Source organism: Solea senegalensis, linkage group LG13, assembly GCF_019176455.1.
Source record: "Solea senegalensis isolate Sse05_10M linkage group LG13, IFAPA_SoseM_1, whole genome shotgun sequence".
NCBI lineage: Eukaryota > Metazoa > Chordata > Actinopteri > Pleuronectiformes > Soleidae > Solea > Solea senegalensis.
In genome coordinates this window covers 21,096,471-21,116,703 of record NC_058033.1, presented here as the reverse complement: position 1 = coordinate 21,116,703, position 20,233 = coordinate 21,096,471, and the positions used below count along the sequence as shown (strand labels likewise).

General features: G+C 40.7%; 1 long non-coding RNA gene across 2 annotated transcripts in view; it reads left to right on the top strand.

Annotated features, from left to right (window-relative positions):
• The window catches only part of LOC122779236, a 110,993-nt gene that overhangs the window by 42,176 nt on the left and 48,584 nt on the right, over window positions 1-20,233 (top strand). For both annotated transcript variants that reach the window (XR_006361541.1, XR_006361542.1), the window contains exons 3-4: window positions 7,587-7,710; window positions 10,068-10,168. This is a non-coding gene — a long non-coding RNA (uncharacterized LOC122779236). The remainder of the gene's footprint in view (window positions 1-7,586; window positions 7,711-10,067; window positions 10,169-20,233) is intronic.

Sequence of the window (20,233 nt, the reverse complement as noted above, 5' to 3'; positions counted from 1 at the left end):
AATTGCAAATTGACACAAGGCACAGTGCTTTGAGAAGTATAGCTTTGGACCTTTATAGCGTTCTTTAAAGTCACTTTTTCTTCTTCTTAGATACTTTATTAATCCCCTTAGGGAAATTTTAAGCTTTAACATTCAGTAAAATAATTTTAAGGTCTGTGCAGAAAAAGTCTTTAAGATGGATGCTCATCTTTTATTTTCCATCCTACCTCTCACCTATACATTACGGCCCTCGATGTAAGACATTATTGCTGGAGCCCAAACGATCAGCTCCTTATGCTCTGCTCTATTGTCTCCATATTGGTAATGGCCTTTCCTTTTACTAACCCACTCTATCATTGCTGTCAGTCCTCCTCGCGTGTCATCTTCTCCCCAGAGATGTGCTATTGCTCCGATTCCTTTTCTTCAACCTCTCCCACAAGTGTGATGGTTGGAGAGGGAATTAATTAACTTTTTCATGTCATCTAAAGAAGTAGCTCTCTGCCTGTCTGTCAGTCTGTCGATCTACGGTATGTCTGCCATCTGTTTCATATCCATTTCTGTGCTCTGGCTGTAGTAAACAGAACCTGGCCTATAGGTTAGGGTTGGGTTTTGTGCGGTGAGGTTCATGACTGGGGAGGCACTAGTCGAGTATTACAATTTTGGCCTTAATTGAAACATTTAGTTGTTTTAAAAGCTTTTAATTATGCTTTAATCAATTCCATACTGTTCAGCAATACGATAGCAAGAAAAATAAAAAAGAACAAAAAATATTTATTAATACAAGGTCAAATTTTTTTGATGGATTTTTTTTTTTATTAAAATTGAAAATTGTTTATAGTCTTACCTTTTATATATGTGTGTATATATATGTGTGTATATATATGTGTATATATATATATATATATATACACACACATATATAGATATATATATAGATATAGAGATATATATATAGATATATTTATATTTATTTATATAGATATATGATATAAAGAGAGGCAACTGCCTCTCTTTACCTCGCTGTTCTCTGCCTCCCCTGATGGACGTCACTGGTTTCTTGTCTCTACAATTCCTCTTTGTTTGGATCTATCCTAATCGCCTGTTTTGTTGTGGTAAAAATCATTGTTTTTTTAGGTTAATGTATTTATGTGGCATCTTACGACCGTATAGAAAATGTTTTTCTTCGTGTTCCCTCTGTTTATCACTCAATTGATGGTGACGTTTGCCCTTTTTATACCAGTAAAAAAAAATGCATTCTTCATTGATATGTCCCTAGTTATATTAGTCCTTCACTGCTGCCACAGTGGCTGAGTCTCTGAAATGTCAAGAACCCATACAGGCAAACCTTGCCAGTGGCTCTTTTTTCCTCGCAGTCCCTCGTTCCATCAAGTTGATCGCCTTAAAGTTATTTCAGCTTTTTTCCAAATTGGATTTATTCTAAACAAGTAATACTTCAGAGATGCTCTCCCAGCAGATTGTCATTGGATTGAAAGGAGAAAAAAACCCAAAACCATGAATATGAAAAGAGGGCCACACTCCAACTCTGTTCTAAATAAATAGAGTAAAATCACTTTATGTTTTAAGAATGAAAAATGGACTTTTCATAACTTTTCTCTGCCCTTTAAAACAACATAGCCTGGGGCTGTAAGCTCCTGCTGGACACGATAGGCTCAGCCTCAGCAGTGTGTATATTTACTAAGGCCCATAACTGTATTTGGGCATTATAAATCTCATAGATAACTGCATCGCGGCGGTTTTCCATGGAATTATGGAACTGCTTTTCTGTGAAGGGTGTTTAGAATGAGTATTATCCACATATGGACAGCTGGGCTCTGTTTTACTGTTCTCTATGACTTTGGTTCTCTTTTTTTATTTACCTAAAAATATGTTGCTGGCACAAACAGGCAACACTGTCTTCTTAACAAGTGAGACACTCTCACTGTGACGTGAACTTGGATCCCTCGGTTCTTCAGAGGCGATGCAGCGCAATGCTGTGATAACACTGGGCAGCTCCCAGGTGTGAGTGTGCGAATTAGTGTAACCATTCTCTTCACATGCAGCTACTCCCTCAGGTTTCTTCTGCAAATAGGCATGTGACCCCGGCAGCCTTTCCTTGTTAAAAGGGTGAAAAAACCCTCCCTGTTGTCAGACGGCCGAGTTAAAAATAGACGGCGTTGAAGACAAATGAAGATGAAGACCTGTTGGCTGTATTTTGCACCTGCACAATTACTTCTTTCACTGACTATTGTAAATCACTTAGGATGGATCATCTGCAGAAATTATCGCTTAAAACTGTCAGCTTTAGAATAAGCCTTTTCTATGAACTTTAAACAAAGTTTTGGCGATTAGTGCCCAGATATTCTTGCCACTATAATTGAGATTTTCACTTTACACAGGATTAGAATTCTACATAAAGTTGTTCTCAAGCTTGACAGACAACCTTAATATTAGATATATGTCACTAATTCTTACACATTGGACCTTTTAAAATGTACAGTAGTGTTGATGAAACAAGTTTGAAAAATTAACCTTATCTTTGATGGGGAACAGTTTTTATTTCCACCTTCTCCTCACTCTTTTTTCACACTGTTTTTTAATATGTGGGACTCTATCTGACACATTTTGTTGCACCTGAGCTTCTTTTGTCTTCAATTCAGCTTTTGTGCCATTGTGCTTAATTGAATGCCGTTTACTGTATCACATAAAGCAGCGAGAGCTCAGGGTTCAGGTCTGTCACACATGTTTTGCCTCTGGTGGCAAAAAATTATCTCGTGTGAAGAAAAAATAGTTGAAACAAATTGCTTGACTATCCAACCGTACATACTTTAAACAGCCTGGCAATTAGCAAAAGGTTGCTAATCTTTGGAATTACCTGCCCATGTGCTGCCATTTTTGAGGTGGTTGTGTTCTTATCGGCCGTTTTCTGCTTCAACAAGTCGGGTCTTAAAGTTACACGGGCGACGTTTAAACAAAATGTGAAGTTCACGAGCTTTGCCATGCAGCTCATCCTTCAGTTTGTCATCGCTGACACCAACTATTGCTATCAAATGAAACAAAAAAAGAGAGACCGAAATAGCTGAGCATTTTATCACTTTTTTTCCCACTACAGATGACTTTTTCATCAGTTCTGTCACGCTGGCCGCGAGTCAAGGACTGTAGTCTTGGCTGTTTGCCGCGCCGTACATGGTTAGTTACTTAGCTGCCAGAGGTCACGACTGTCAAATATTTCAGACTAGATTTCTGTTAGTTTTCTTTGGAGTGCAGCTCATGTGGATGCTGACCTATAATAAGCCACTCAATTTACACTTTAAAATATTACTCATAACTATTTCAGTCATTTAGTCTTTGAATACAAAACAAGTCTTGCACGAAATGTCTCTCTGTTAGTGCCATCGGGCTAAAATATCTTAACAACTATTGGATGGATTGCCATTAAACGCTTTGCTGACATTCATAGCCCCTAAACGATAAAGCCTAATGACTCAGCTGATCTTCTGGCTTTTTATCATGATCAGGCCAAGCTTTTATTTGTCCAGTACTCCGTTTAAACGCCATCAAAACTGATAAGATTCCCTCCAGCCTCAGTTACTGTGTGGCTGTGGCTTACATGGCGGAGAGGGTTGCTATAGCTTGATTCTTGGCTCCTGCGTGCCGATGCGTCTTTGGTAAAGACAATAAACCCCTGAAATTGTCCATGTGTAAATGGGATGTAATGGAATCGTGCAGCAGCAGAATTTTTATGTGACTAAGTGAATGCAAACTACAAGTAACCCTGACCCCAGAAAAGCATCCATATAAACTTTGTGTACATGTTTAATCAAGAGTTCTGACCTAAATAATATGCTTGTGGAGAATCATTTTGTTATACAACATAAAGGTTCCCGGTGTCATTAGAGATGCTATTAAAGGCCAGAGATGGAAGTTAGTAAAGTAAGTTAAGTAGTAAAGCTAGTGGTGTTCTTCACTAATGCTTAAAGTCCCAGAGTCCCAGCACTTGCCACAGCTGCATTGTTGACAACGCAGGGCCTGACCACATGGACAGTAATTGGATAGTTTGGTCTACAGTGGAGCTGGCATGATATTCATTACTGCCCATCCCATCCTTTCTCTGTGTGTGTGTGTGTGTGGGCGTCTCATTAGGCAGCGTTCCAGTGACACCGTCGAGGCCAAGGTCACTTCCTAATCCTTTAGGGGTCACATGGATCTACACCGAGAACAGATGACGGAGCACACGGGTCCATGTTGTCTGCAGGGAGATGGTAATGAGGGTTACCGTCGGTGTTTAACAGTCAAACACTCTAACAATGTAACAGCGATTCGTGGAGAAAGAGGAACGTGTAAGTGAGCAGACCTCGGCTCCAACGTAGAAAAGATGATTATCAAACCAGATTATTAGACTTTTTGTTAAAAATGTGAGCAAAGTTTACTTTTCCATTTGCTCCTCAGCTGTCACTTTTTCAAGTGGTGAAAAATTGTCTGTGTGAAGATTATTCTTCTGTTTATTGATTTTGGAAATGAAAGTTTCACTTCAGTGACACGGACGCGGGTTTCAAGCGTTTATGACATTTTACTTTTACATTAGCAGTTAGGTATAATACAAACTGTTAAAAAATAACTGTTTTTTTTGGGCAGTAGAATTGACTTTTATTGTGTGGACATTTCTTAGTGTTTTCAGTCAAACTCCATAAAACACTACAGAGAGAAAGTGGTGTGGCACTGATGGACTTAATCAGCATTTGTTGAACACATTTGACAGTGGTTTAAATGTAATTTGTCTATTTTTAGAAGTAATACACTACAGTTTTAATGAATGGATCAAAATAAAATAGTTGCGTGTGGAAATAGTAATCTGGAACCCATAAATATGTTAATATAGGTTGTTAAACAGCAGGTCTAAAACACCTTTTTGATTAAAAAGATAAAATGTAGGTAGGTTTGTAGGTTCAACGTTAGAAAATACACTCAAGCCTGTTCTAACTCCTTGAGGACAACAATTCATGACAAATCTGGCAATGTCAGATCGTCCCTTACATTTGCTTTTTAACTTAATTGCAAACATACACAGATTTGAAGAAGAAAGACATTTCTATGTGATTGTTTACTAATGGTGAAAGGTGAAAAATGAAGTCGTCAGATACAGTTATCTGTTACACCTGAGCACATCCATGTATCTCTCAGGTTCTTGTACCAATAAGTGAGTCATGGCTGTTCCTGTGCTAAAAAGCTAACTTAACCTCGTGTCACTGCGAGACGGATGCAATCGGACTCATCAGTAAAACAGCTCGGTCAATCCTTTGCAACTTTGCAAGTCCAATTAAATGCCTGCCTGCTTGAACTGGCTTATCAGAGCAGGAAACATTGCCAAACCCATCGAGTAGCAAAATTCAAATGTGCTTGTGATTTTACAAGCATGCACAAGTGGAAAATGTAAATGAGGAATTCACAGGACTTGGTCCTCGGATGCTAACTCGACATTGCCAAGATTCATTTGAATCGTCTAATTAGTGGTGTCGTACTCACTGTTCCATGATGCACGTAACATTGCGTCCTTATGATCTTCAGTCATTTGACCTTGTCATTTATCAACAGTCTAAACCATTAGGGAAACAGTGGTTAATTATGTTAAACCTTCATTTTTAAGTGCGCCCTTTGAGAGCCTTTTTTTTTTTATTGGTGTAGACCCTTTTTTTCCTAAACGAAATCATTATATCACTCTGGCCTTCGTGGTGAAGTGACATTTTCTGTGGAAATTGAGGACAAAGCAGCTAAATAAACTGCCATGAGCGCAGCATGGTTTTGTAAGTGTTTCCCCTCACAGTTAAGCTACAAGTAGGACATGTTTTTAATTAATTCCCACTTTCTTTTCTTCAAAATGTAATGAAAAGAAAAGACAAAAATCAGCATTCATTCCCAGATTAGCAGACTCGGCAGTAGTCATAGGTATTTATCAGCTCCGGCACCAATCAGCAGTACTTTAAAACAGCGCTTTGCTTGTGATGTGATTCAAAATGGAAAATAATGTCAGGACGTCTTTAAATCTTTTCCCACTTGAGCCCCAAAATTACAATTATTCTAATTATCTCAGTACGGTTCTGCGCTTACCTGAAGCTGACGTTGAAGGACTGATACGTCTACAAGGCGACTTCAGCCTAGCAACTCTTTTTCGTGCTCAGTTTGTGGCCGTTTGGGGGAGTTTGTCTCGATTTCCATGGAATTTTTACACCGATTGCAAGGGAGTGACTTTTTCTGACTGCTGTAGGTAGAGCCAGTCTAGCTGCACCCGGACCATACCAGACCATTTTACTGTGGTACTATGGGTGCCAAAGAATGTTACTAGCAGTCAGATGTAAGTGGATTTTCTTGAAAGAAACATACATGAACTTGGAAAAAAAAGTAACAAAACTACAGTTAATTATATCACTTGTCATGACTGAAACCTGAAGAAAGAGTTCTCACTCTGAACCCACACTGAATACTAAATGTCAGTGATTTGCAAGTATAGCCGGGACTCGTGAAGCAGCGACGCCTCTCACAGATGGACGGATTGGTATTTTTCTCAATGTAAGTGCCGAGGTTTGGTTCGCACTGCGGCAATAAAGAAAAGTAGCACTTTGAAATAGAGCGGTCTTTGAATCTGTCACGGCTTCAGTGACACGTCTGGCTCTCCAGAGTACCGTCGCTGCTATCTTTGTGCTTCCAAAGTGATAGCGTTTGATAAAAAAAATGATGAATGATGTGTAAAAAGTAGACACCATGCCACAGGTAATGTTGCTCCTCTATTCCACACGAGTTCATTTGACTGCAACTTTAAGTTCATGGTAAGATGGACATCGATGCTCCTTTTTTGCATTTCACCAAAAGAAAAACAAACTTTGTTTGAAAAAGGTTCATTTATTCAGATTAAAGCTCTTTGTCTTGGATATTATGTGATCAGGACCTCAATTATTAACATGTAACGCCTGTGTGGCTTCCTCAGTGTCTTCACTATAGTTTTCCTGGGTTCCTTCAGCCTTTAGGGGGCAGTGTTGGTTCACATCCTCACACCTCATGTTAACGTTGTGTTAAAAGTGCTTACAATTATTTAATGGAGGAGGGAGTGATTGAGTCAGGAGGAGAAGAGGCAGGGACGACGTAGGAGTTTGGAGAAAGAATAAGAAATATTGTGCAGGAGAGAAGGAAAAGGAGAGAAGCAGGGCGAGTGCAGATGCAAACAGAAACGTGGGTGGAGAACAGAGCGGGGAGTGCTAACATGAATGTGATTCAGCAGTGAGAAAGTTAATTATGATGTGTTTAGTTTGCACTCCTCTCCTCTCTGTGTTTCATACGTGGAAACCAGAATTCAGCAGTGACGGCAGGTTCTCGCCAAAGTGAGGCGAGTTCAGCGAGGGATTGCTTTTGGCTCGGTACATAAAAATAGCTCTGTGTGTGTTTACAAAGGCTAAATATACAGCAAAGTGTGGCAGCCGCAGTTAACCAAGCTGAATGCATTTCCTTCGCACCCTCAACCCCTGTCCTCCTCATCCCTTTTCCTGTTCTTTGCCCTCCCTCCCCCTCCTCTCTTTTGTCCTTTTTTCCCCTCATCATTGTCTCTTCTTGTTCCTCTCCAGGTAGATAAGGTCCTTGATCAAGTGGAGGCACTTATGGCAGAGGAATCAGGCTACTCTGAGAAATTAATACACTCCAAACAAAGTGAATGTCAGAGGCTTCCTCAGAAACCCTTTGTCTTCAGAGGTAGGTCAAGAGGGTTGTACTGAAAATAATTCAGGAGTAGGTATTGAACATTTTTACATTAATTCACTAATAAAATGCACACAAAGATGAAGACAAGCCATTCATATGAAAGCAAAGGCAGAGCAGAGTAACTGCGGTTAAAAAAGAGCAAGTAAATGCATCTTAAATTCAAAACAGGCCAAAACGGCACTGCAGCTAATCTTCTGTTTTGTAGCCTGAGGCAGAATTATGTACAAATGCATCCTCTGGACAAGACGTTTGTCTGTGGCAGGGTGTAGTGCTGTCTGTTCTTTCAACGGTTGGATCCCAGTGGTTCAGGCGCTGGCTCACATTTTCATTTTTGTCATAATCTGACCCACTTTTCCGCATAGTCGCATGAATGTAGTGGCAGAGAGTGGTGCAGAGTATAGTAAAAAAAAAATCATGCAGGTAGTGGTCTGATTCACTCGGTCGATTAAGTCAGTGTTTACTGCACGATACAACAAATACAGACCGAGTATTTTCTTTTTTCCATTGAGACAGTTACACATGAGATTTCTTTGTTCTGTTCTTTCTGAGCTCGTCACGCTCCTGAATTGTTAGCGGTTTAGTTCTGTGTCACAAAGGTGAATCACAAAAAACGTACATATCGCAATACCGAGGGCGCTCAAGTCCAATTTAAATAAATTAAAGTTGTGTTGGCCGAGTTAGCACCGAGACTGCAGTATCCCAAAAACTGTTGGATGAATTGCTGTGAACTTTCTAGCAGACACTCACGGTCCCTCAGTGACAAATTCTAATGAGTTTGGTGACATTTGAAAGTTCCTTGATTTCGGAACAGACCATTGAGACGGAGAGGAAATGAGAGCAGAGTGAAATGAGCATCGAAACACAATGCAGGGCCCCGTGGATTTCAATCAGGCACAAATGCGCCAAGAGAGAATGCCCTCAACAGTCTGACAGTTTTGGTTTGAGTGATCGGTTTTCTGCAACGTTGGTTTAATTGTCATGAACTTTAGTCCAAATTCTATGGATTTCTAATGAAATGGAGGATCCAATTAATTTTATTGTGGATCAATATTGGCTAGAATATTTGTATTTATTGTACACTGTGAAATATTAATATGTGCCAGGTAGATTAGCAACAAGATGTTGACTCCTAATCCTGTTCATAATCTCTTCTTTAACCACCACAAGGTTTGTGCTTAGTTAGTTGATGTGTAGCAATTTCACTGTCACTTTTATATGATTCATATTTAAATGTATGTCATTTTATTTGACCTTTTACCTTTTTTTTTTTTACCTAATCCCATCCTCATGCTTGAGGGTCGGGGACCATGGTAGCCTCCAGTATCCGTCTCTTCCACTCCTTCCTGTTTCTGGCTCTTTGGTTTTCCCTTCCAGTCTCGGATGTCATCACTCCACCTCCTTTGTGGTCTCCCACGGCTCCATCTACCGGCAATAGTCCCTTGTGGGATGTGTGTGGAGATGCTCTGTGCGCTGGTGATGTGGCCGAAGTATTGGAGCTTCTGCCTTTTTTATGATGTTGAGTCGTGTTTTTTTGTCATTTGTGTGATGGACAGTCCAGCTGGTTGCTAGGTTGCCACAGGCCAGATAAGAGTTCTGAGCACTTTCAGTTTAGTGGCTGCTTTGAGAAGCCCTATCCTTCCAGATTACTTCTAGGCTTCGGAGGGCTGACTGTTTCTTAGTTAGTTGAAGTGCAGTAGTTTCAATGTCACTTTTCTATGATTCATATTTGTATATATGTCATTTTATTTGACACGTCACCAGTGATGGAAAATTCTGTGGCGCATTCTAAGAGGTTTGAGTAAGAACATTTTGATGGATCACAGGTTACGTTCAGGTTGTGTGTTTGTGTGTGTGTGGAGGAAATGTATGCAGATCATGACCTTTCCAGTTTTGCGTGCACTCCACTTGTTCTAATGCTGCCAAACGAACACCTTTTGACTTTGTGTCGCCGCGGTAATGACTTGTCCGCCAAATCCTACAATACAAATAATCAGAGCAGCGTGGCTGAGGGTAAAAAAGAGACCCGCGGCTCACGCTGTGGCTTTAAACATCAATCTATATGCTACATTCTGATGGAAATAAACAAAAAATCCAATTTGTGCTAAATATATGCTGCGGCCGCTGTGAAAAGCCAACGTAATGGCATTCTACAGATTGGACTGCTTTTCACCAGGGAGGTAACTTTAAATAGGGCCTCCTGAAAGCACCCAGTGCAGCGTTCAAGTGACTGTAATGAAGCCAATCACTTTTAATTTAGCTTCCCTGCGTCAGTGCTGTGATGGTATAATTGGGTTACATAATTAACACTAGCAGGAAAACAAAGCAACACTTCTATCTGTGTCTTGCAGGAGGACATGGAGCTAAGGACTGCTGCTCGGGGTCTGATTAGGATGCTTCTGAGACCACAGGGAGGAAGAGAATCCACGCACCGCCGTGCTGCAAACAACAGGTAAAAATGGCGGAAGGTACAGCCAGAGAGGAGAGGGGGATGAGAAGGAAAGAGTAGATTAGATGAGATAATTGGATAACTGACGGGAACGAGGATGAGTTGGAATTAGGGGAGAGTGTGGGGCAAAACAGAAGAACGAGGAAATGAGTCTGTCCTAGGCATAATTGGCATGAAATGTTACTCGCTAGAATAAATGTTTGAGCGTGAAAGGTCACCAGGTTTTATACAGAGAGGAGCATTAATATGCCTGCACCTTTGATTCTCTACCTCTCTTTCACGCTTCCTTTTCCCCTCTACTTTAATACTTGTCCAAAAGTTTTGTCCAACCAGCTCAACATGACACGCAAGTTTAATGCCGACCGTCAGCAGAAAAGAAAAAATAATAATAATCAAAAAAACGGAAAACGTTCCATTTCCATCACAAGCACATGGCACTCCAAACGAAACAAGCCTGAAATCAATGCACTCATTAGTGAAAAGATGAGCACATATTAATGACGAAATCACCATATGCAATCCTTAGTTTCATCGCGGAAGAAGAAAGAGTTGATGAAATAGAATGCAAGGTCTTCGTTAAGCGCAGTGACAGCAGCCTGCTTTTCGATCTGCAGGGAGCCGGTGCTCAGGGACGGCCCCCGCGCTCTCGGGCTACGACGTGTAGAAGAAGACTTTTATGCTGAAGACTTGACTTTGAAGCTTGTCGAGTGCAGCAGACTTCCAGCAGTGTTTGACCAACTCTCTCCAGATTATGTAGCGGGGAAGAGAGAAAGTCGTCCGTCATCAGTTTCTGCGGCAGGAAGTTACCAATCAGAGCCCAATCAAATCCTCCTCTCTGCAGTTATCAGTATAACTTACAGGAACTCCAAACTGTTGTAGAGATTTATAGCTTTGCAAAAAAGAAGCTGTAAAACATGACTCGCAAGCTTCTAAACCAGAAGTTACACAACATCTAAGGGATTTCATCCCTATAACTATATAAATCGTGGCCTAAACCAGATGATCTTTTGGATTTAACTTTCAATTTGTATTGTTCTTTGTTCTTACTCACAATATACAAGGGAGCGGAGAATTTGTCCCACCTTTTTTTCCATTCATTCTCATAAGATTATAGGTTACAGGATGTATTTGTACATAATTCACTTTAGCAATTTATGCTTGAAAAGTTAATCCCCACTGCAAAGCTCATGATTGCAAATAAACTGCAGTAAAAACAAGTTGACACCTGCTGAGCGCGTCAGACTTATGGCCCGTTTCCGCTACGGTCCCGGCTCGGCTCGGCACGGTTTAGGGTGGTTTTCCACTACAAAAATAGTACCTACTCAGCGTGGGCGGGGTCATCACTGCACGGTTGCATGAAACTTTGTTTTACGCTCAGGAATTTGGGCATGATAGTTATTTTTATTTTTAGGTATATTACTGTATCGTGGAAAGACACAAGTGAGACGAGACCGCTTTTTTATTTAGGTAGATATCGGCCAGTTGCTTCCCGTCAAGTCAAAAATGATGATGGATACATTTTATCTGCATGACTTTCCCTCAGTTGCTGTCAGAGCTCATTATTGACAGACGAGGCAGAGAGAGAGTCAGTTACTGTCTGTGTTGAGCAGCATGCCATTAAGCTGGAGTCCTGAAGGGGGAGAGAGAGCGAGAGGAGGACAGACTCATCTTGTGTCTCCGCTCGTCTGCCAACAACACCATGACTGATTTACACAAACTTTTATGTACCCATTAGTGGTTCCCTGTAGCCCGTGTTGGATGTCGGGAGATCAGAATACATGCATGGATGCGTTGTGATTGTGTGAGGAGTGGGTGTTGCTCTTCGCCGCTGACTGATGTGCACTCAGCGGCGTTCATCTTGATGGCGATCATCTTCGGTTTATCCACACAGGGATTTATGGGACAGGGACTGCAGCACTGCTGACAGTGAGAGGCAGGTGTAGGTAAAGTTTAACTTCATGAAATGTCTGTTTTTATATATAAGGAACAATAAAAGCTAAATGCATACATGACTTCATACATGATATCCAAAATGACATAAAAAAAAACTATTTATAGAAAAACTGAATTGAAATAAACTAGAAACAGTGCTCCTGTAAGTCACATAGTGTTGCTTTAACACCTAAAAAAAGAGATTATGTATGTGATTTTGATTTGGGTGGATGTGAATTATTTTACAGTGAAGATTTTGATCTCATTCTTCATCTGTTAGATCTTTTTTTTTGAGCCACATAAATGTAAATTCTAGAAACTGGGGTTGGATTGGCCCTCTTTGATCTACAGTTGAACTATTATGGTGCGTGTGTATACTCTCTGTAGTTTCCATTTCACTGCTACATCTTCACAGCACCGGGCTTCTGATTCTTGCCCTCCCTCTAATTTTGTCAGAAACAAACGCTGTCAGTCACATCAGAAGTCTTTCTGAGATTCACGTTTGTTTGATGGGAACAAAACACTGTAAAAAAAAAAAGACTTGACGTCCATCAAACAGCAGAATATTCTGCATTTGTGGTTCATTTTTCCACATCACAGTCTTCATAGTCATAATCTTCATTATATAATCTCATCCCATGATTTTATTTTGACAAATTGACTGACATGAAATTCCATTCATCCTACACATACACAGATATTTACACACAGAGACGCTGCACGTGGATACAGACGTACACAACATATGTACAAGTGTTGCATGACGAGACATTGGCTGTTCCACTGGGGGAAGAATCTGACAACGTTAACTGCCACTCGTTCTCCTTCTGTCAGCTCCGGCTCCCCCAACAATACCACTCCCACTGGGAGATAGTGAAAGGAACGCAGACGCTCATGCAGCAGCAGCAGCAGCAGCCTCCGAATCCCGTTTGAGGGGATGATTTTTCTTCATGGTTCAGTGGAAAAGATGTGTTAGATTCACAGAGAGAGAAGTGTCCAAGTCTCCCATGTTATTGTTAATGTGGTCACTTGGGTCTCGGAGCCAGTGGCACTACATCCAGTGGGCTCCTCACAGAGTGTGACATTGATAGAAGTGGCCTCAGCACTGGGAGGAAGCACAGGGACTTTGACATCAGTCCAGTGTCTACGACGAGATTCAGCCTCTTTTGTCACGGGGTAAATTAAGTATGGTTTACTGTACCACACTGCATTTAGAGGCTTGGACTTGATTCATAATTGGCTGTACACTTTTGTGTTAGGAACTGGTTTGCACATACATGATTCATCACTTACTTTCCCGCCAGTCGTATTTAAAAGTTAGACACTGTTTCTCTCGCTGGCAAAAGCTCAAACATGCTGGAAAATTGCCCAAAGTCATGGTTTAGACTGAAAAGCAAAGCAAAGCAGTGTCTGTGCAGTTGTGTGTGTATCCCGAGCTCCAAAGCTAATGCTTGAAGGCCAAAATGCCAATTACTGGCGATAAAAGCAGGTGGGAGGAAGGGGGGGGGGCATCCGAGACAGAATGCAGAGCTTAGGTGAAACGTGGTCAGGTGGAATTTGACAAGGTGCTGCCCTGAGACCAGGATCTGTACACGGTGTTTCTCCAATAATTCCTCCCATCAACACAAGTAGAGTTTAGCTTGCACCCACCCCTGTGGCACGAGTGTTTGTGAGCATGTGCATATATGTGTGTGTGAGTGTGTTGCAGTTAGGCTGGTGCATAACTTTGCTTTAATCTGTCCCAGTGCACTAGGCCAGAGTGTGCACAGTTGGTTACATTTTCCTTTATCTCCTGCTTCTTGTTATCCATAATGAGTGCACGAATAAAACGGTGCGTTTGGATAAATAGCAAATTAATAATTAATTTGGCAACTCCTTAGCTGTAGTGAGTTGTTTGTCCTTCACAGTAATTTGTTTCTAACTTTTATCTGAAATCTAAACCTAAACGGCTGGCTTTAAAACAGTCCGATACATTTTACAGAGTGAATTAAATGCTGTTGCACTCAGCCTACAGTGTCACGGTTTCCATGGTAAACTATCTCTACTCTGTATCGTGTGTTGTAAGCGTGTGAATGTGTGCATACATAAATGATCCATCTACTCGACATGCCTCCGTCATAGGGTTGCATATTTCTCCCTCGTTCCCTGGTAACGTGGTAATATCTGCACACAGGGAAAAATAACGAACATAATTCTCCTGTGAATGTGCAGATGAGGGTAGCAACTGCTTTTCATTTGTAGAAACAAACAGCACAAACATTTCCACTGCTGCTCGAGGTCACCTTCATTGTTTTTTTTGTTTATCTAGAGAAGACACCCTGAAGGAAATGATGCTCATCATGAATGCGGCTGAATGTGACGTCCGTGAACACGTCACTGCTCTCTGTGTTTTAGGGCTATAAGTTTCTATGTTAATTATGTGGAAAAACCAGTCCTGGCACCAGGATGAGATGACTGAGGGAGCAGCTATTTTCAAAATGTGAAGAATTGTAATTATTACGGGTAAATAACAACATTGGACTTCTGTTTTAAGTCAAATACACATTTTTTCTTGTAGATTAAGAGCTGAGAATTGTTTGTTTTGTATTCTCTCATCCCTTTTTAGTACGACACGTTGTATCCCAGACAATCGTGCAAAAAGCTTTAACTGAGGGGGCGAAGCCTCATCAAGGCCCCTTTGGGCGCCGAGTCTGGCAAGGCAGCACTGTGTGTGTGTGTGTGTGTGTGTGTGTGAACAGACGCTTGACCTTGCTTTTTAATGCAGGAGAAACTATGACGGAAAACATTGAATGTTAGAAGACAAAAATAAACAGTAGTACAGTGTAAGTTATACATGATAGGTGAAGAATAATCCTAAATGCTCAGTGGAAACAGCAATGTAGCAAACACTGAACACTAAAAAATAACCAAGTGACCCTTACTTAACCCTAACGCTGTGCATGGATAAACGTGTTGTGCGTGTGGTAATGTGACAGAGGGAGGACATATTTTATGAAGAGGTGTTTCTTTCTTTTTAATTCTTTTTAACACTTCAGGGTTAGCGCTTCACCCGTCGCTCACCTCGCTGCTCACCCTCTTTGAGAGCTGCTTTCAGAAGCCCGATTTCACTTTGACGACGTGTTCTCACTTCAGTGACTATGTCCATTATGATATCTATTTTCAGTGCGTTGAGATTGAATGTATGCACTGGTAAGCATGCGTCTTCTCGGCCATAGTGTATGTTGTAGTGCACTGTGGTTATAGCATTAGAGTCTTTACTGTGCAGCGGCGGTGACCTAAAAATGAAAATAGATTTGTGTTCGACAGAGTTCACATGGAGATGAATATGTTGTGAATTTTTAATGATGTTTACGTTCTTTTGTGACCCAAAAGTCACTGAATGGACTTTGTTGATGACATTTTACTTCTCGTCCAAAAGGCTTTTGCACTTTGCAAACTTTGTGGCCTCTGTAAAACGTGCTCACTGTAACTCCACTGTGTCCTATAACGACATTGGACTTTGGACAAGATGTGACAGAAACTGCCGGTGGGAGTAGACGACAGTCATCTGGGAGCTGCAGGTTGTTAACAACAGTCATTAGAGGTCACATGGTATCGCTGCAGTCACAGGAGGCTAAATTAGACAAGTTGTTGAGTATCCTGGGAGAAGTACAGATGGCTTCGTTCAATTCCTCTTTCATCCATCTATGTCAAAACTGGGGAATCATCGCTCAACAGAGGACACAACCAGCTCCAACCTACAGTCCTGTTCTTTATTCTCCTTCCTGTGAGCACTGCCCACATTTCAGAACCTTCAGAAGTGAAGAAGTCTCTTGGCATCTATACACACATTCAACATTGAGCTCTCCTGAGAATCTTTGCCTTATTTATTTGACACGTATGTCGTTTGCTCTTGTGAGAGAAAAACAGATACATGTCATTTACTTCACATGAAGAGCTAATACAACTCATTATTTGTTGTATGCATTATTTCTTAAAGTTAACTTATTGATTTTTTTTTTGGTCATAATAGTGTGTGCTAGTATTGTTGCTTTGGTTTTAGACTGTAGGCCAGAGGTGTCAAACTGGTGGCCTGTGGGCCACATGTGGCCCCCCCCAATTAATATCTTGGTTATGATAAAAACGTGACCTCCTCTTCCTTTAATACATTATGTTACATGTCGCTTTTATCCAAAGCGAATTACAATAATATATAATTACAGTAATGTATTGACAGAATATAACACTAAATGTATATGTAACATTACATAGGTGTTTTAATTATAGCTGTGCACATTATTATTTTGTTGATTTTAGATTTATTGCTCTCTTTTTGCATCATTAATATGTTATTATTGTGAATGACACATCACTCCATGTCGAAACAAGCACTTTTACTTTGAAGTTCAATGCAATATCATCAGTGTCTTGATTGCATTATAATTTTAAGGTCATAATGCCCAAACACTACAGAAAAGTTGTTTTTTTCCCCCCACCTTGACCAGAGTAGACGCTCATTGTCCCCCAGGTCATTTGAGTTTGACACCCCTGCTGCAGGCAACTAAATATACTATATCACGCTGAGCTCAGGGAAAGTGGTGGACATGAGCTATGGACCAACTACATAATCAATTTATTACCAAGTAGTAACCCAGTTCTAACAAAGTGAAGCTGTCTGGAATTTATAGAAAGAGGAATATACGTTAGCCTTCCTTACATACACGAGTATGATCTTACTCGTGTATGTGAACCTATTTAAATTTTGTATGTGCGTTTCTGTTGATGTGTGTGTCTGTTGGTGCAATCCACACAGTGATAGTCCTTATTTACCTCGAGTGAACAGCACCGAGGCACAACATTTACGAAATCTATGAACGGGTCACATCATTTATACACCTTAGTGGCCATTGGAGATTGGCTTGTTCTAATTATTTCATGCCTGGGAAAAGTAAGTGAAGCTGTGAGGAGGAGAACTAGCTCCATGTTTCAACATTACCTAACGGGGAATCGCATTCAATTCACTTCAAAATAGAATATCGCTTTTCTTGCAAGCAGGTTTATTGAATGAGTATGGGCCCAATGTGCTGCCCTAATCCATGGCTCTAATGAGCAGATCTATCTCGTGATTTAGGCCTCGCACAAAATAGAATTCCACCCCATTGATGGAGCCGCTGTGGCTTTATCTGCCCCTTCTTCAAGATATAAGAAAGTGTCGCAGAAGACGCAGAGTTATAGAAAAGAAAGGAGTCTCAAGGTCATGACAAAGTGCATCATCATCATCTCATGAAGCTTTGATATAAGCTGCATCTTTGTTGGCTTGATACTTGACACCAGAAATGATTGAGGATTATTAACAAACCGTCCAAAAGTAATCCTTCCTTAAAAACTCCGGCTAACTCTGTCAACGTGGAAATAAAAATGTAGGGCATTTGACTGGCAAAATGCAGCTGCTCGTCTGAAAGAGCAATCCCCGTGATGGTCCATTTATTATTCATCTGTGTGGGGGTGAGAGGAAAAAAAATAAGAGGGAAAGAGGGCAGAAAGTGAAGTGTAAAGTTTTTTTTAAAAGATGAAGCAAAGTGCTGACTTTGGAAGCTGAAACCTAGATGAGTACAGATTTGAATACAAACAGGTGGGAGGGAGAGCTGTACAGTGCACCGAAGCCCTTTGTAAGCATTAAGCAAATACTGTCTCAGGGTTTAATTAGTGCGAGCCAAGCAAGTGACTCAAATTAGGACGAGAGTATTGGAGAATAATAATCAAAAACAGGCGAATCATAATGGAATGGGTAATGAATGGTGGCAGCCATTATGCCTCATACAGCTGGAGCTTCATAGAGAATGGCAGGATAAGGTCCCTAAAATTTCTCGATTCACTGGAGCAGAATCTGGTTTGTGCAGCTCTTGGTCCTGCTTTCAGAAATGGAACAAAACCTCATTCAACAACCAAATCTTGTCCTTTTTTTTCCTTTTTTTTGGCACATTGAATCAACTTTTGACCTTGGCTTTTTAAAATGCACACATGTGCTCGTCTTCGCTCTCTCCCCAGAGTGAGTGACACTGCCTTTTTGGTGGAGGTGGCTCTCCACCTGGTTTAATTTCATTTTTGGTCACAGTGAAATGGATTTGATTCCTCTCTAATAACTAACAACCAGTCGTATAACCCTTTCCCCTTATCTCACTGTAAATGCATCAAACAGACTCGGTGTTAGGAGTCACCAACTTTTAACTGAAATACCAGTTTGCTGTCATGTCTGAGTTGAGTTGACATATTCTTCACCAAAGGCCTGGAATATTTTGTGTTTCTTAATATTCTGCTGCTCACTACTCGATGCTAGTGTCCATGCACACTGTTATGTCCCTGGCCTAGGGAAACCAGTGGCAACGTGTGTGTGTGTGTGTGTGTGTCTCTCTTTCCATAGAAAGCCAACTAAGTCTGTTCAACCAAGTCTGTGCAGCAATTTTATTAATTTCAGAGAGGAACAATGCCAAAATGAGAAAAAACTTAGCTTCATCGGTTTGCATGTGGCTTTTTTATTGCTAAAATAGCAGTAGTATTTTTAAAAATTATGTTTTCCACTTAGTTGTAAAAAATCTGTTTATCCCTTTCCAACGTCGGTTCAAGGTTTGAAACTACAAGCGAGAATTTTGTTTTGTATTTTTATATTTATTATCTATTTAATTCCTCACGGCGATTTGTGTGTTTACACAACAACGCTTACACACTAGGGTATGCGAGCGCAGTGCATTCTGGGAGTTGTTGTCGTCCATCTACATGAGCCGAAATGACATTTTTCTGCCTTTCTCGGCCAAGAAGGCACTTACTTCAAATATTATTTCACATTTCTACTACATAGATGACCCAGTTTTAATAGACATTCATCTTTCCAGCGGTGAAATATTCCTTTAAGCACTCACACTACTGCGACAGCTAAATCATGTAAGGACTGATAGAAAATGAAAATATAGGATTCTAACTTTAAGGCCACTCTACCCTCTCCCTTTGAAGTAGTAAAATATTCTCCGAGACCTTTCACCGTCTCACCGTCTGTGTTTTTTGTAAAAAGCTGGGTTCATATCTCCCTTTGTTCAGGCGGGTATTCTAATTGTATTTCTCTATAATGGAGAGCCGTCAGTGGATTAAGCCTCTGATAGCAAAAAGAAATTGAGAGTTATATGAGAATGTACTCCTGGCAGGGAGAGGGACAGAGACCTTTAGCTCCTCGTGGATGGAGGAGAGACCGACTCTCCTCCATCCACGAGAGAGGCGGGAAAAAAGTAATAAATCTTAAATTACATGACTTCTGTGTTTTCTTTCTTGGGGAGCAAAGGTCAGGAGTCATGTTGCTGGAGACGCCGCTCATTACTGAGCTCAGAGTGAGAAGCACACATGCCAATTTTCAGCGGGTTCCACAGACGACCTGAACAACAGAATATTTGTCACCGCTGCTTTTTGACAAGGTCTCGTAAACATTTAATAACTTGCACTACGACAGTTGAACCCCTTGAAGTTTGTAACATTGTTTAGAATTCATGAGGCTAAATAATGCACATTAGGATAAAGAAGTCCAATAAGGGCAATAATTATGTAAAGCCGAGAGTTATTTGATCAGTCAACCATCGAGTAATTAATGTGTGATTTGCCTCCATAGCAAATATTTACGTCATTTGTTAAGCAAAGAAAAACAGCTGCTGAAATTGTTATGATTTGCTAACTTTCTTTGTGACTCTGGACTGATTATATTTGGGTTTTATGTTGCTGGTGAAATTCTGTCTTTTGAAGGAGCTGGTTAGTTTGGATAAGGAGAGGTCGGATCCATCCGGTCATGACGTGGACTGGTCAATGAGACACTGAGCAATATTTCCTCTAGAAGTGTAAAAGAAAAAGAGACCGTGGGAGGACAAATGAGACCATGGCAGGCCACCACAGTCTATGTAATTGATAGGAAACACTGCATTAGTTGCAGCTGTAATGCTGCCAACGTAACTGATTGTTTGATTTGGAGCTGCCACTGTGACACCTCAGAGCTTTCTTGGCATAACTGTAGCAAATCTTTTAAAGGGGAAAAACGAATTCAGCAGGCATCCATTAGAGGTTTTTCCCCTGTAGGATCTTGACCTTGAACATTTTCTTTCAAGACCGCAATCTGACCAAACT